General features: G+C 39.0%; 1 protein-coding gene and 1 long non-coding RNA gene across 2 annotated transcripts in view; one reads left to right on the top strand and one right to left on the bottom strand.

The window, feature by feature from the left end:
* LOC131529321 (gastrula zinc finger protein XlCGF8.2DB-like) overlaps nt 1–14,658 on the top strand; it is a 65,211-nt gene that overhangs the window by 21,843 nt on the left and 28,710 nt on the right. The window lies entirely within an intron of this gene.
* Nucleotides 7,280–10,050, bottom strand: LOC131529329 (uncharacterized). Its single transcript, XR_009268063.1, has 3 exons — nt 9,086–10,050; nt 8,828–8,885; nt 7,280–8,640 (listed from the first exon to the last, which is right to left on the bottom strand). It is a non-coding gene; the product is annotated as an uncharacterized LOC131529329 (long non-coding RNA).

Below are 14,658 nucleotides of genomic sequence, written 5' to 3' on the forward strand. Positions count from 1 at the left end.
GTGACTTAAGTTGAGTTATTCTTTTGGTTTTTGTTAAAGACTAAAAGGAGTTATTCTCCTGTGTTCGTATATTCATTATTGTGATTTATTTCTTTATGTGATTATGACATTATTGGGGACGCTGGATTTTCGGGCTGTGTAAGTCCAGCTAACTGTTCCATTCTGAACCCATTTATTGTTTTGTATTAGTCTACACCGCTAGTGGTGTAAAATTGTTTATTGTATATTTGTATTCATTATTTTCTTGTATTTCCATACAGGAGCTGAGGGCCACTTACGAGGGTGTCCTGGGGCTGTGGTAGTGGGGTCTCCTGTGCACTTGAGTGCTTTACTTTCACTTGTGTGGTGTGGTGAGGTGTGAGTATGAAGTGAGCTTTTACTTTTTGCTTTTCTTATAGGCCACTCCCAGCCGGGGGTGCCCAACGTAGATGTCCTCCAGCCCTGTATGGTCACGTTGATGAATGTGTTGATCTCTGTTGTAATTTACCGTTGCTGGTATTGACATCTCAGCCTTTCAACTCATTTCTTTGTAATTTATTGTAGGTATGTTGAATTAGTGTTTGTCTAATGCTCCATTGAGGGTGGTTTTTAGAGTGTGACTGAGGCTTGTTATAATAAAATATCCTTTTGTAGAACCCATGACTCTGCCCAGTTACTTGCTGATAACGAACCTGTGTGCTCTGAGTAGATAAAAGCCGGTGGCTTGTAATATATTCTTAGGGTGCAAGTCCCTAAGTGGCGTAGTCGACAACCAAAAATTATATCAAGAATCATTCTTTAGGTTAGGCTGACTCCCGCCTGGTCTGTAACCGTTCGGTCACAAATACTTTTCACGAATAGTCTTTGCGGCTGTTATAGTGAAAACGCAATATATGTTTTCAAGAGAGTCCCAAGTGTAATTCTCATTTCGTATGCAAAGATGTTCACAAATCACAGCAGTGGGCATTTTCCAGCACTGCAGATTTTGCTCTAGAATCAGAATCAGAAAGAGCTTTATTGCCAAGTGTGTTTACACACGCAAGGAATTCGTCTCGGTGTTAGGAGCTTCCAGTGCAAAAAGTACAAACAAAGTGCAGATGTACATATAATTAAGGTAATAAAAACACTAATAATAAAGAGAATAGACAATAAATTATAAAAAAAAAAACAATAGCAATAAAAATATGGAGAAAAAGAAAATGTCCATAGACAGAATTGTGAATGTGCATATGTGACCCTGGACCACAAAACCAATCATAAGGGTCAATTTATCAAAATTTAGATTTATATATCATCTGAAAGATGAATGAATAAGCTTTCTTTTGATGCATGGTTTGTTAGGACAGGACAATATTTGGCCGAGATACAGCTATTTGAAAATCTAGAATCTGAGGGTGCAAAAAAAATCAAAATATTGAGAAAACTGCCTTTAAAGTTGACCAAATGAAGTTTTTAGCAATGCATATTACCAAAGACTATAGAATACCCAAGACGTGTCACTTGTATAGTTTTGAATGGGGAAAAATGCAACACTCAATATGGCCACTCAATTGCAGGAAGCCCCGCCTTCTGAATGAAAGAGCCAATCGCTAATTGGTAAAGTCAGCGCATCACTGCAGCTGCCCTTAGAAGCATAGATATACAGACACAGACACAGACACAGACACAGACACAGACACAGACACAGACACACAGACACAGACACAGTGGGGCAAAAAAAGTATTTAGTCAGCCACCAATTGTGCAAGTTCTCCCACTTAAAAAGATGAGAGAGGCCTGTAATTTTCATCATAGGTATACCTCAACTATGAGAGACAAAATGAGAAAAAAAAAAATCCCATTGTAGGATTTTTAAAGAATTTATTTGCAAATTATGGTGGAAAATAAGTATTTGGTCAATAACAAAATTTCATCTCAATACTTTGTTATATACCCTTTGTTGGCAATGACAGAGGTCAAACGTTTTCTGTAAGTCTTCACAAGGTTTTCACACACTGTTGCTGGTATTTTGGCCCATTCCTCCATGCAGATCTCCTCTAGAGCAGTAATGTTTTGGGGCTGTCGCTGGGCAACACGGACTTTCAACTCCAAAGATTTTCGATGGGGTTGAGATCTGGAGACTGGCTAGGCCACTCCAGGACCTTGAAATGCTTCTTACGAAGTCACTCCTTCGTTGCCCGGGCGGTGTGCTTGGGATCATTGTCATGCTGAAAGACCCAGCCACGTTTCATCTTCAATGCCCTTGCTGATGGAAGGAGGTTTTCACTCAAAATCTCACGATACATGGCCCCATTCATTCTTTCGTTTACACGGATCAGTCGTCCTGGTCCCTTTGCAGAAAAACAGCCCCAAAGCATGATGTTTCTTTTTTTTTTTTTTAACCCATCCAACGTGCACACACACACACACCCGGAGCAGTGGGCAGCCATTTATGGGGGTTCGGTGCCTTGCTCAAGGGCACCTCAGTCGTGGTATTGAGGGTGGAAATAGCACTAGACATTCACTCCCCCCACCTACAATTCCTGCCAGCCCGAGACTCGAACTCGCAACCTTTGGATTATGAGTCCGACTCTCTAACCATTAGGCCACGACTTCCCCAATGCTTCACAGTAGGTATGGTGTTCTTGGATACAACGCAGCATTCTTTGAGTTTTTACCAAAAAGTTCTATTTTGGTTTCATCTGACCATATGACATTCTCCCAATCCTCTTCTGGATCATCCAAATGCTCTCTAGCAAACTTCAGACGGGCCGGACATGTACTGGCTTAAGCAGGGGGACACGTCTGGCACTGCAGGATTTGAGTCCCTGGCGGAGCAGTGTGTTACTGATGGTAGCCTTTGTTACTTTGGTCCCAGCTCTCTGCAGGTCATTCACTAGGTCCCCGTGTGGTTCTGGGATTTTGCTCACAGTTCTTGTGATCATTTTGACCCCACGGGTGAGATCTTGCGTGGAGCCCCAGATCGAGGAGATTATCAGTGGTCTTGTATGTCTTCCATTTTCTAATAATTGCTCCCACAGTTGATTTCTTCACACCAAGCTGCTTACCTATTGCAGATTCAGTCTTCCCAGCCTGGTGCAGGTCTACAATTTTGTTTCTGGTGTCCTTTGACAGCTCTTTGGTCTTGGCCATGGTGGAGTTTGGAGTTGGACTGTTTGAGGTTGTGGACAGGTGTCTTTTATACTGATAACGAGTTCAAACAGATGCCATTAATACAGGTAACGAGTGGAGGACAGAGGAGCCTCTTAAAGAAGAAGTTACAGGTCTGTGAGAGCCAGAAATCTTGCTTGTTTGTAGGTGACCAAATACTTATTTTACCGAGGAATTTACCAATTAATTCTTTAAAAATCCTACAATGTGATTTTCTGGATTTTTCTTTCTCATTTTGTCTCTCATAGTTGAGGTATACCTATGATGAAAATTACAGGCCTCTCTCATCTTTTTAAGTTGGAGAACTTGCACAATTGGTGGCTGACTAAATACTTTTTTGCCCCACTGTGTATATATATATATATATATATATATATATATGTCTTTGGTTAGAAGTCCCGGTTGCTATAGAAACAGTCAGCATTCTGAGACGTGTGCTTAGGACTGTGCATGTGCACTGGCTGATCTAGCCTGAAAAATACGCTTTTTATAACGAAATTTGAGCAAAAGAAACAACATTAATGATACAGTTGTTATCAGATTTCTTTGGTGACTTCAAATATGAAATTTAATCGTAAGCTTAGTGAACAGTTTTGGATGATTTGAAGTCTCCCCATTCAAAGATATAGGAGCTGCACTTGCATGCCCGAGAGGCGTTTCAAATATGACCGCTGAGTGACATGACTTGTCTTAAAGAGACTTTGATATTACTAATCAAAAATTAAGTTTTGATATATTTATGGTAGAAGTGAGTGAGCTGGGTGTGAGGGGTCCAGAGTGATTTTCTTAACCCTTTTCCTCACTCTGGAGGTGTAAAGATCTTGAAAGTTGGGTAGATAATCCTCTCAGTAGTCCTGACTGTCTGTTGTAGTCTCTTGATGTCTGATTTGGAAGTTGAACCAAACCAAACAGTTATAGATGAACACAGGACGGATTCGATGACGGCTGAGTAGAACTGTTTCAGCAGCTCCTGTGGCAGGTTGAACTTCCTCAACTGGAGAAGGAAATACAGCCTCTGCTGGGCCTTTTTCACAGAAGAGTCAATGTGAATGTCCCACTTCAGGTCCTGGGAGATGGTGGTACCCAGGAACCTGGATGACTCCACTGCAGACTAGGGTTGGGTATCGTTTGAATTTTATCGATTCCCAGTTTCGATTCCAATGTAATTAAAAAAAACAAACAAAAAAAACCAGTAAAAGTCAAACATTTATATATCAAACATGTTTATTTTCTGTGTCATTAGTTTCAGCTCAAATAACAAACAAAAACCAGCACTAGGCTACATAAGAACTGAGCTGCTCAGCTACACATGTTCAAAAAAGTTAAATTAAAGTTCAATTAAAATACACAACACTTGTTGGTTGCAACTAAATAAAGTGCATAGAACTTGTTTTTAAGAGTGCAAGGGCTTGTAGGGGTTTGCTACAGTTATCACCAGTGCTTAACAATTTTTATTCAGAAAAATGTACATATCAGCCTTTTTTGGGAGTATACGAGATCTTTTGGGGCAAATAGTGTCTCCAGCAGTGGAAAAAACCCTTTCACTTGGGGTTGAAGAGGCCTGCACACATAAATATGAAGAGGCAAGATCTGACAGGAAAGGATATGTGTTTTTCTGTTTCCACCACCAGGCAGCAGGTTCATCAGATGTCACTGTAGATGGAATGTCTTCATACATCTTTATCTTTGCATCCACTTTGTAGTCAATAGACAATGTTGTGCTCTGCATGGATTTTATTCTCAATTCATCATCTACTGCAAAAGCTCCTCCAATGGGGATATTATGGCTCTTTTGCAGGGAGGTGGCTACAGAGAGAGTAGGCTTATACTTATAACAATAAGAGGATACTAAAGAAAAAAATCATAAATGCACAGTTAAATTATTGTTAAGATTTTATTATTATTGTGAAGACATTATTGTGAAGACAGGAGCACTGTCTGGGTCCGCATAAAAGAAAAGCTGATGGCAGCAAATCTACCAGAGTCTACACAGGTGAAAACTGATGTTTACACACAAAATATGTTGGTCTAATATCCTCAATTATGACAAAATACCTACCTGTCTAAATCTAAATTGCACTGTCTCTAGCCAAGAGTGGATTATGAAGGAGGGATTACAATGCATTTAAATGAGGAGAGAAGAAAACAAAGAGAGAATGACATCACAGACAGAGGGGAGAGTGAGGAAGAGGATGATAATGTAAGTATATAGTAAAAAAATAGCTAAAATTATATTTATTAACTTTGTGTTTAAAGCGTGGGTCCAATGCAGTGGCCTCCTCCCCTGGACCACAAAATCAGTCTTAAGTGTCAATTTTTCAAAATTGGGATTTGTACATCATCTGAAAGCTGAATAAATAAGCTTTCCATTGATGTATGGTTTGTTATGATCGGACAATATTTGGTTGAGATACAACTATTTGAAAATCTGGAATCTGAGGGTGCAACAAAAATCAAGATATTGAGAAAATCGCCTTTAAAGTTGTCCGAATGAATTCTTAGCAATGCATATTACTAATCAAAAACGACATTTTGATATATTTACAGTAGTAAATTTACAAAATATCTTCATGGAATATGATCTTTACTTAATATACTAATGATTTTTGGCATAAAAGAAAAATCTATAATTTTGACCCATACAATGTATTTTTGGCTATTGCTACAAATATACCCCAGCGTCTTAAGACTGGTTTTGTGGTCCAGGGTCACATATCACTCATAGCAAAGAACTATGCAAACTCTTTTTGCTTACTCTATCTATTGGCTTTCTCAAACATTGATCCAAGCTGGCTGCCTGAATAGCAGGGTACTGCTCCAGGAACCGTTCTATCATCAAGTAGAGGGAATTCCAACCTTTATGAATTGTAGCCTTTTTATTGCCACATCCATGTTGGCAACGTTATCAACAGTGACAGCCACTATTTTATCCATTATGCCAAATTCTTGCAAAACCTCACTTATTTCTTCAGCATCAACTGGCCCTGTCTGAGCTTCATATACTGCTTTTGTTGTTAGAACTTCCTGTCTAGTTTCCCCTTCAAGAATGTAGTGTGCTGTCATCGTGAGATAATGATATTGGGACAGGCCTGTTCAGCTATCACTGGTCAGAGCAACTTTTCCTACAGTAGTTAGCTCCGTTATTAAGTTGGCCTTTTCTACCTTGTACCATGCAGGAATTAAAACGTTTGACAAGCTATCCCTGGAAGGGGTGTGTACTTCGGGTTGAGTGCCCTTGTCATCTCCCTGGGAATAAACAAACATTGCTAATAGGCTGGTTCAAAATGGTAAAAATGGTTTAAAAATTGTTTCTCTCTAATGTAACACCTACCTAAACGATGGTGACTCGACAACAGCAAAGAGGTGCAACCCTTTGACAATGAACGCTGTGATCAACCTGTGACACTCAATTTTTTCTTGTGTGAGCTCTCCTTTCGAAGTGAGTGAGAATGGTGTCTCACGCGCAACATTTTGTGGCGTTGTCGCCGTACTAGTGCCGGTGTACTGACAAAACATGCTACCTATCAGATTGTGCTACCAATAATATATTTGCATTGTTTTAAGGGTAAGTTTAGGGTAAGGGTAGGTGTGGACAGGTAGGTTTAGGGTAGGGCAAGGTATGTACATTAAAAAAAGCCTCAAACCACATGAATAAGATGCTGGTAGCACAATCTGATAGGTAGCATTTTTCGCTATCGATTTGTGCTACCTATCTTTTTAATGGGAGGTATAAAGCGGGTAGCACAAATTGTCAGAACACTGGCTAATGAAGGGCAATCGGCACTCGGGATGCACAATGAATCAAACACGGTGCATTCTTTTAATTCGACGCGGTGAACCAACCGCAGATGCTTAGTCATATTGGTCGTGACGCCTTGCTTGCAACATATTAGTTTATTACAATAATTACACTTAGCTTTGTCTTAGGTCTTTACAAAATGTAGCCACACTTTTGAGCGCTTCCCGCGGTCCATCTTGTAAACTGATGTTTAGATTGCCGTGTAAATTCCTGGCAGTTTGCCAGGTGAAAAAAAAAAAAAAAGTGCGCACAGGAATTGATAAGAGGAATCGAAATTTTAATTTATAACAAGTATCCGATTCCAGAATTAGAATCGACTTTCAATTCCCAACCCTACTGCAGACACAGTGCTGTCCATGATGGTGAGTGGTGGGAGTGCAGAGCAACACGTTCTCACTCACAACTCATCTCACATTGACGCTTGGCTACTTATTTGTCAGAATGTTTTGATAGCAAAGACTCTATGTGACACATACTTCTCTAAAATGTTTAAAAATCAGATTTACAATAAAGTGTAGAAACATAGATGCGTTACAATTGATGTATGTTTGTTATCAACAAAAGACATGAAAACTTTATGCCTTTAGTCACGTGACATACAATTTATAACAAAGAGCATATGTCAACCATTTGATACTTCATCCTGTGGCATTACACATCAATTTACAGATACAAAGTTATAAAGCAGAATGTACATACAGTATACAAAATATTTACATATACACAATATATTTGAAGATACAGTCAGCTCCAGCTTTGGAGATGAAAGGTGGGACCAATGAACATTCCAGGTGGGCAAAAAATAAAACAAAACAAAATAAAAAATGTAAAAAGACAAGTAAACAATCTAATAAAATTACAAGCAAAAGCACAAATAAATACAATTCAGGTATGAAACAGCCTACTGTAATGTAAGCATACTGTAAGCCATAAATATAGCTTAATCTTTAGTAAGAAGTTATGTCAAGTTAATGAAGTTAAGTTTCTTTTATTTCACATTAATGACACAAGAAAGCAGCAGGTTTATAAAGCTACTGTCTTTGGTTTTTCTCCCAACTATTTACATTCTTTTAGCCATTTTATTAACTCAGTTAAGATTGTCCTGACGAGGGTACTCGCCAAACAGCCAATAATTTAACTTCATTTTGGGTGTATATGTATGTTTAAGCACGATTAGACCCAAAAGTGAAAAGTTCAGTAATGTCTGATATGTGCTATCTGATATGTGAGTACACTGTTTAAATCAACAACAACAACAAAAAACAACGGAACATGTACTAGTAATTTTGTGGCAGAACATTATCTATTCATTTTACAGACATTTCCATTAACCCTAATACACAATGCAATGAAGCGCAAAATTTAAAATACAGTAAAAACAATACAGAATATCAATACAGAAATTCCTTTATATTAGGGTAATACAGTAACTGGTAAGACTTACATGCTCTCTATATTCTAAATAACAAGCAGGTTTTTGATACCAAGCTGCCGAAGAGCATGATCTCCTTCAAAATCTGGAGCTGAATTGAACATTCCAGCATTTTTGCAGTCGGTTGTTATTTGGCGTGTCACCAGTGTGTGGACCTAGCTCCTGATTGGATGGAGCCAGGTCTGGAAACAATTAACTATTGCAGCTCCATTTGAAGAAACGTGAGAGAGAGATTTGTTTGGTGGGTGTTCAGATGATCTGCTGGAGATTCTTCTGGACACTTTAATACACAAAAGTGAAAATAAATTCAGAGAGAGAGGCGTTTCACTTGACATTTCACTGATCAGGATCTCAGAAATATTTGAGCAATTGAAAATCAGCTAAACTCTCATTTAAGAAACGCATCTTAAATCATTTCAGCTTAAATTCTTGAGTCTGCCTCTGTAGATGAACTGGAAATCACTCACCTCGTCTTTGATTCTGATACATCAGATTGACTCTCAGGTCTTTCTGCATCGTGAGAGACTGATGATGCAAAAATAATTATATTATCCTCATATAGTTTGGATCATGATGAATTGTTGCAGAAGAGGTGAAAACGTAAAAATTAGCTGCTCTCTGTTTATCACAATTACTGAACTTCAAGTTACTCCAATGATACACACACAAACGCAAGCAAGTGAAAAGTGACTGATTATATCACTGATTATATTATAAATACTCACTGTGTGGTTTCAGCTCACTCATACTTTTCTGTTTAACAAGATTTTTCGCATTTGCTGGTTTTGATCCACTGTCTTGTGAATTTTCCTCCCAAATCCTCTTCATCTCTCTCCTCTACTTCTTCCACCTTTTCTGTGTTTTCCCAAACAAATTGCAGTAAATAAACTGCGGGGCATTGTTGTTGTTTTTTCTTTTCTGAACATTACATAAAAATACCAGTCTGTCAGGTATCGATGTATTTATGTTTTAAATAAATATGTCGAAAGGTCCCTGCTTCAATTTAGGGCCACGGTGCAGTTTTACAAATCTTAAAGCGTAACACAAACAAAAAATGTGTTTAAACGCTGCTTAAATAGTTAACTTGGGACGTCCCATAACTTGATCAAGAACTGTATCTCTATCTGTTTAGTTACGTACTGGGTCTAGCCTAGTAAGCAGGCGTTGGTTGTTATGGGAGTGGAGAGGAGCGGAGGTTGCCAAAAAAGTTGAAAAACATCATGTCCTACTGTATTTGTAAACATTCAGGGTATGTTGTGCAACTTATGTTACATTTGGAAAGTTTCCAATATCTGTGTAGCTTGTTTAGTATAGGCCTACTCCACCTTTGATGCTAGACTGATTCTAAAATGATAATGAAAATGTACTAGTAAATCTGAAACCTTTCAAAATCCCCCACACACGTAATTTATAGGCCTGTTTACCTAGAATAAATATGGCAGGTAAAATGAGCTTCTACCAATGTGAGAATCAAACATTGCAGTTTGCACTTTCACATCCAAATAATTTAAAAAATAGAATTGTAATCTTAAATTGTATTAGGCTATGAAGTTATTTAATGTAAATTAGATTTTCTGAACCCTTGCTATGGGCATTTGAATAAGAAATATGTAATTCAAATCCCAAACTGCCACATAAAACTAAAGTCCTAAAAATAAAATTAAAGTAAAAAAAAAAATCAAACACAGGCTGCAGAGACCAGAAACCAGCCTTGATTTTGCACTGAAAATGAAAATGAAAAGTGATATTAAGTTTTAATGCACGTATCTTTTTTCATATATCTTACCAGTAAATTACTTTGACAACTATCCCTTAGAAGTACAGCATGCAGGCTACCTATGTAATATTGACAGCTAGCGGTTGAAATGCGTAGGCTACTTACTTGGATTCGACGCTCACGCGGGTTGCCAGATTGGTCGGGAAGAATCAGATCTCTGATCCAGTTCGTTTGCATTGTGGAGGCAGTTCGGACAGAGATTGAGTCCGTCGTACAGAGCGGTGTCTTATCGGATGCCGGTGGTGTTCGTCCAAGTCACATCGTAGAGTGGAGGAGAAAGACCACATCTGTCACACAAACAACTTGTAAAAGTGCATGTAGCATTATATGACCCCTTTAAAGTAGGGGAGCGCGGGGCACAAAGTAACGCGGGGTTAGTTGTAACACACGTGGTTTAAATATTTCCACACATGCTAGCATAACAAAATTTACAGTATATACTAGTTACCGTATCAACATTATATAGAGAAAAAAGTGCGCCAAAATTCAAAAATCTTTTGAAGATATCGCTGAACATTTAGGTTATTTTACCATAGTAAAATTTAATTTCTTAAGTAAATTTTTAATCTCAGTTTTTATTATTCATTTAAAATGAGACAAAACTGCTATTATTTTAATCTCCAATCTGTTATTTATCAGTTTAGATAACTAGCAGAAGATAACCAGTTTTAAATTCCAGTTGCACGGATGGGGAACATTGTAACACTGCGTTACAAAAGTGCCCCGCCATTATTAAACTATGATATTATATGACATTAGCGATGTAATTTACACTAGCCTATTTACTTTAATATATTTTAATGAGAAAAGACAAGAAACAGGTTAATAAAGACTGGCAGTCAATGTTTAATGTTCAAAAATTATTATTTCAAAATATGTAAAGCATTTTGACTAATTTATGTGGGCCGTCCCAAGCATTGTTGCAATGTGTTCATTGTCGAACTCCAAAATCAGATTATTTTTCATTCTTAAAAAACGCCAATATTTTATTTGGAAAAAAATAATTAATTATTCAATTTTACTTAATTGACAAAATATTTTAGTCATACAGTCTACATATGGTCATGTTACAACTAACGTGCCCCTCAGATGTTACAATGTACCCCATTGTGTCACATTTCACTTCCATTTTTTGAGGGTAAATAGGCTAAAGAACAGGGACCTGCAGAGAGTTCCTCAGGGGCAGGGGCTCAAATGTAAAAAAAAAAAAAAAAAAAAAAGGGGGCAATATGAATAAATATAATATATACATATAGGTCAAAAGATTGGATACATTGCTATTTTATATTTTTGCAAGAAGTCACTTATAGTCATCAAGCCTGCATTTATTCTATGGATGACAGCAGAGGTTCGTGGGCTGCTAAAGTCCAGAGATGAAGCATTCAGATCAGGAGATAAAGCAGCCCTCAAAACAGCAAGAGCCAATCTGTCCCGCAGCATCAAAAATGCAAAACGGTCATATGCTCAAAAAATCAACAATCACTTCACAGACAGCAGAGACACACGGAGCCTGTGGCAAGCTATTCAGACCATCACAGACTACAAGGCCCCGCCACAGGCCTGTGATGATGACACATCCCTCCCAGATGCACTCAACCACTTTTACTCACGGTTTGAAATGCAGAATGACACACCTGCACAAAAACTGCTCACACCTCCCAACGACCAGGCGCTCTGTCTGTCTCCAGCCGACGTAAGGAAGTCCCTATCTAGGATCAACCCACGCAAGGCTGCGGGTCCCGACAACATACCTGGCCGTGTACTGAAAGACTGTGCTGCACAGCTTACAGATGTCCTAACAGATATCTTCAACACCTCGCTGAGCCAGGCAGTCGTCCCCACATGCCTCAAATCCACAACAATCATACCGGTACCAAAGAAATCACCTGTGTCCTGTCTAAATGACTACCGTCCCATAGCACTGACTCCAATCATAATGAAGTGCTTTGAGAGGTTAGTCATGCACAACATCAAAACCAGCCTCCCCAACACACTCGATCCGCTCCAGTTTGTATACCGTCCGAACCGCTCTACGGACGATGCAATTTCCTCCACCCTCCACCTAGCTCTTACCCACCTAGAAAACAAAGACACTTATGTTAGAATGCTGTTCATTGACTTCAGCTCAGCATTCAACACAATAATCCCACAACAGCTCATAAATAAACTCAACCTGCTGGGCCTTAACAATTCCCTCTGCAATTGGATCCTGGACTTTCTAACCGGAAGACCTCAGTCAGTCCGTGTCGGCCACAACACCTCGAGCACTACCACACTGAACACAGGTGCCCCACAAGGCTGTGTGCTCAGCCCGCTGCTCTTCACGCTGCTGACCCACGACTGCACTGCCAAGTCCAGCTCCAACCACATCATCAAGTTCGCTGATGACACAACAGTGGTAGGTCTCATCAGCAACAACGATGAAACGCACTACAGAGAGGAAGTGGCACAGCTGGCGAAATGGTGTGGCACTAACAACCTGTCCCTCAATGTGAGTAAGACAAAGGAGGTTGTGATGGACTTCAGGAGAAACTCCGTGATCACCCCCACTGACCATCGACAGCTCGACTGTGGAGAGAGTCAGCAGCACTAAATTCCTGGGGGTGCACATCACAGAGGATCTCACCTGGTCCACCAACACCATGTCACTCTCCAAGAAGGCACAACAGCGCCTACACTTCCTCCGCCGGCTGAAAAGAGCAAGTCTCCTCCACCCATCCTCACCACTTTCTACAGGGGCACCATTGAGAGTGTGCTGACCAGCTGCATCACTGTCTGGTACGGAACTGTACTGCAGCAGACCGCAAGACCCTCCAGCGGACAGTGAACACAGCTGCAAGGATCATCGGTGCCCCTCTCCCTCCATCCTGGATATTTTCCTCACACGATGCTCCAGCAAAGCCAATAGTATCGTGAAGGACTCCACACACCCTCCCACAGTCTCTTCCAGCTCCTACCATCAGGAAGACGGTACCGGAGCATCAGAGCCCGCTCTGCCAGACTGCTCAACAGCTTTTTCCCCAGGCTGTGAGAGCCCTGAACTCAAATCACCCCGCCTCTCTGAACCCCCATACAAACCCCTACCTCCTGTAACATGTAACGTGCAATTCAAGTGTGCTACACACAGGTGAGTGGGCCTGTACAAACCACCTGTAGTAGCACACTCTCCTCCTCTATGCGCACTAGTCACTTTTCACACACACTGCTGTGTGTACACAAATCCCACAAAAGAACTCAGTAATATATGTATGTTTACATGCTCATGCACTACAAATCATCCTGCACTGTTCCCCAGCCAGCTGCTTGAACTCAATGTTTCTCCTTGCACATGTACAGTATTTATCTGAAGCATTCGTATAGTTTGTATAGTTTGTATTTTTTAGTTTGTATAGGTACTTTTTATAGATAGTATATTTATAGTCAAAATCTATCAGTAGGATAGTTGTGTATAGGTTTATATTGTCTTACTCCATTGTTGTATGCCTGTATTTATGTAGCACCGTGGTCCTGTGAGGCACGACATTTCGTTCCACTGTATGCCCCGCATGTAGCGGAATGACAATAAAGCTCAACTTGACTTGACTTGACTATTTGATCAAAATTTGAATATACTTAATGCATTTTATGTAATGCTGATTTATTAGCAATGTTGAAAACCTGTGATACTTTTTTTTTCAGGATTATTTGATGAATAAAAAGTTAAATAAGAACAGCATTTATTTAAAAAAACTTTTGTAACAATATACACTACCCTTCAGAAGTTTGAGGTCAGTATTTCATTTTATTTTTTTAAGAAATTAGTTTTTATTCAGCAAGGATTTGTGAAATTGATAGAAACAGTGATAGTAAAGATTGATATTGTTAGAAAACATCTCTATTTTGAATAAATTCTGTTCTTTTTAACTTTTTATCAATTAACCCCCAAAAAAGTATCACAGGTTCCAAAAATAAAAATAAAAATAAAAATTAAGCAGCACAACTGTTTCCAACATTGAAATCAGCATATTAGAATAATTTCTGAAGGACCTTGCATTGAAGAATGGAGTAATGATGCTGAAAATTCAGCTTTGAATCACAGAAATAAATATTTTATTAAAATAAATGTATAGTAAAATAGAACATTTCTTTTAAATTGTAATAATATTTCACAATATCAGGCTACAGTTTTTCTGTATTTTTGATCAAATAAATGCAGGCTTGATGAGCATAAGACACTTTCATAATGCTGCATAATTATCAAAAATGGTAATATAATAAAGTCCTTTCACATCACCATTTCGCCAGCCTACACTTCACATAATAGGCCTGTAGGTGGCACTTGGGCTTGAATAACTATGATAGTTTCATCAAATAGTAAACGGTGTATAATATCATACACAAAAAGTGAATTGAATAGCCTACTGATTGCCATTATTGCGACCTTTGGCGCTGCACGGTTTTGTGCCGTGCTTCTGTAGTCACTTAGCATACATTTTCCCAGCGATGTAATTTATAAAATGAGACAAACCGCAGATCCAGATC

Source organism: Onychostoma macrolepis, chromosome 21 (assembly GCF_012432095.1).
Source record: "Onychostoma macrolepis isolate SWU-2019 chromosome 21, ASM1243209v1, whole genome shotgun sequence".
NCBI classification, from domain to species: Eukaryota; Metazoa; Chordata; class Actinopteri; order Cypriniformes; family Cyprinidae; genus Onychostoma; species Onychostoma macrolepis.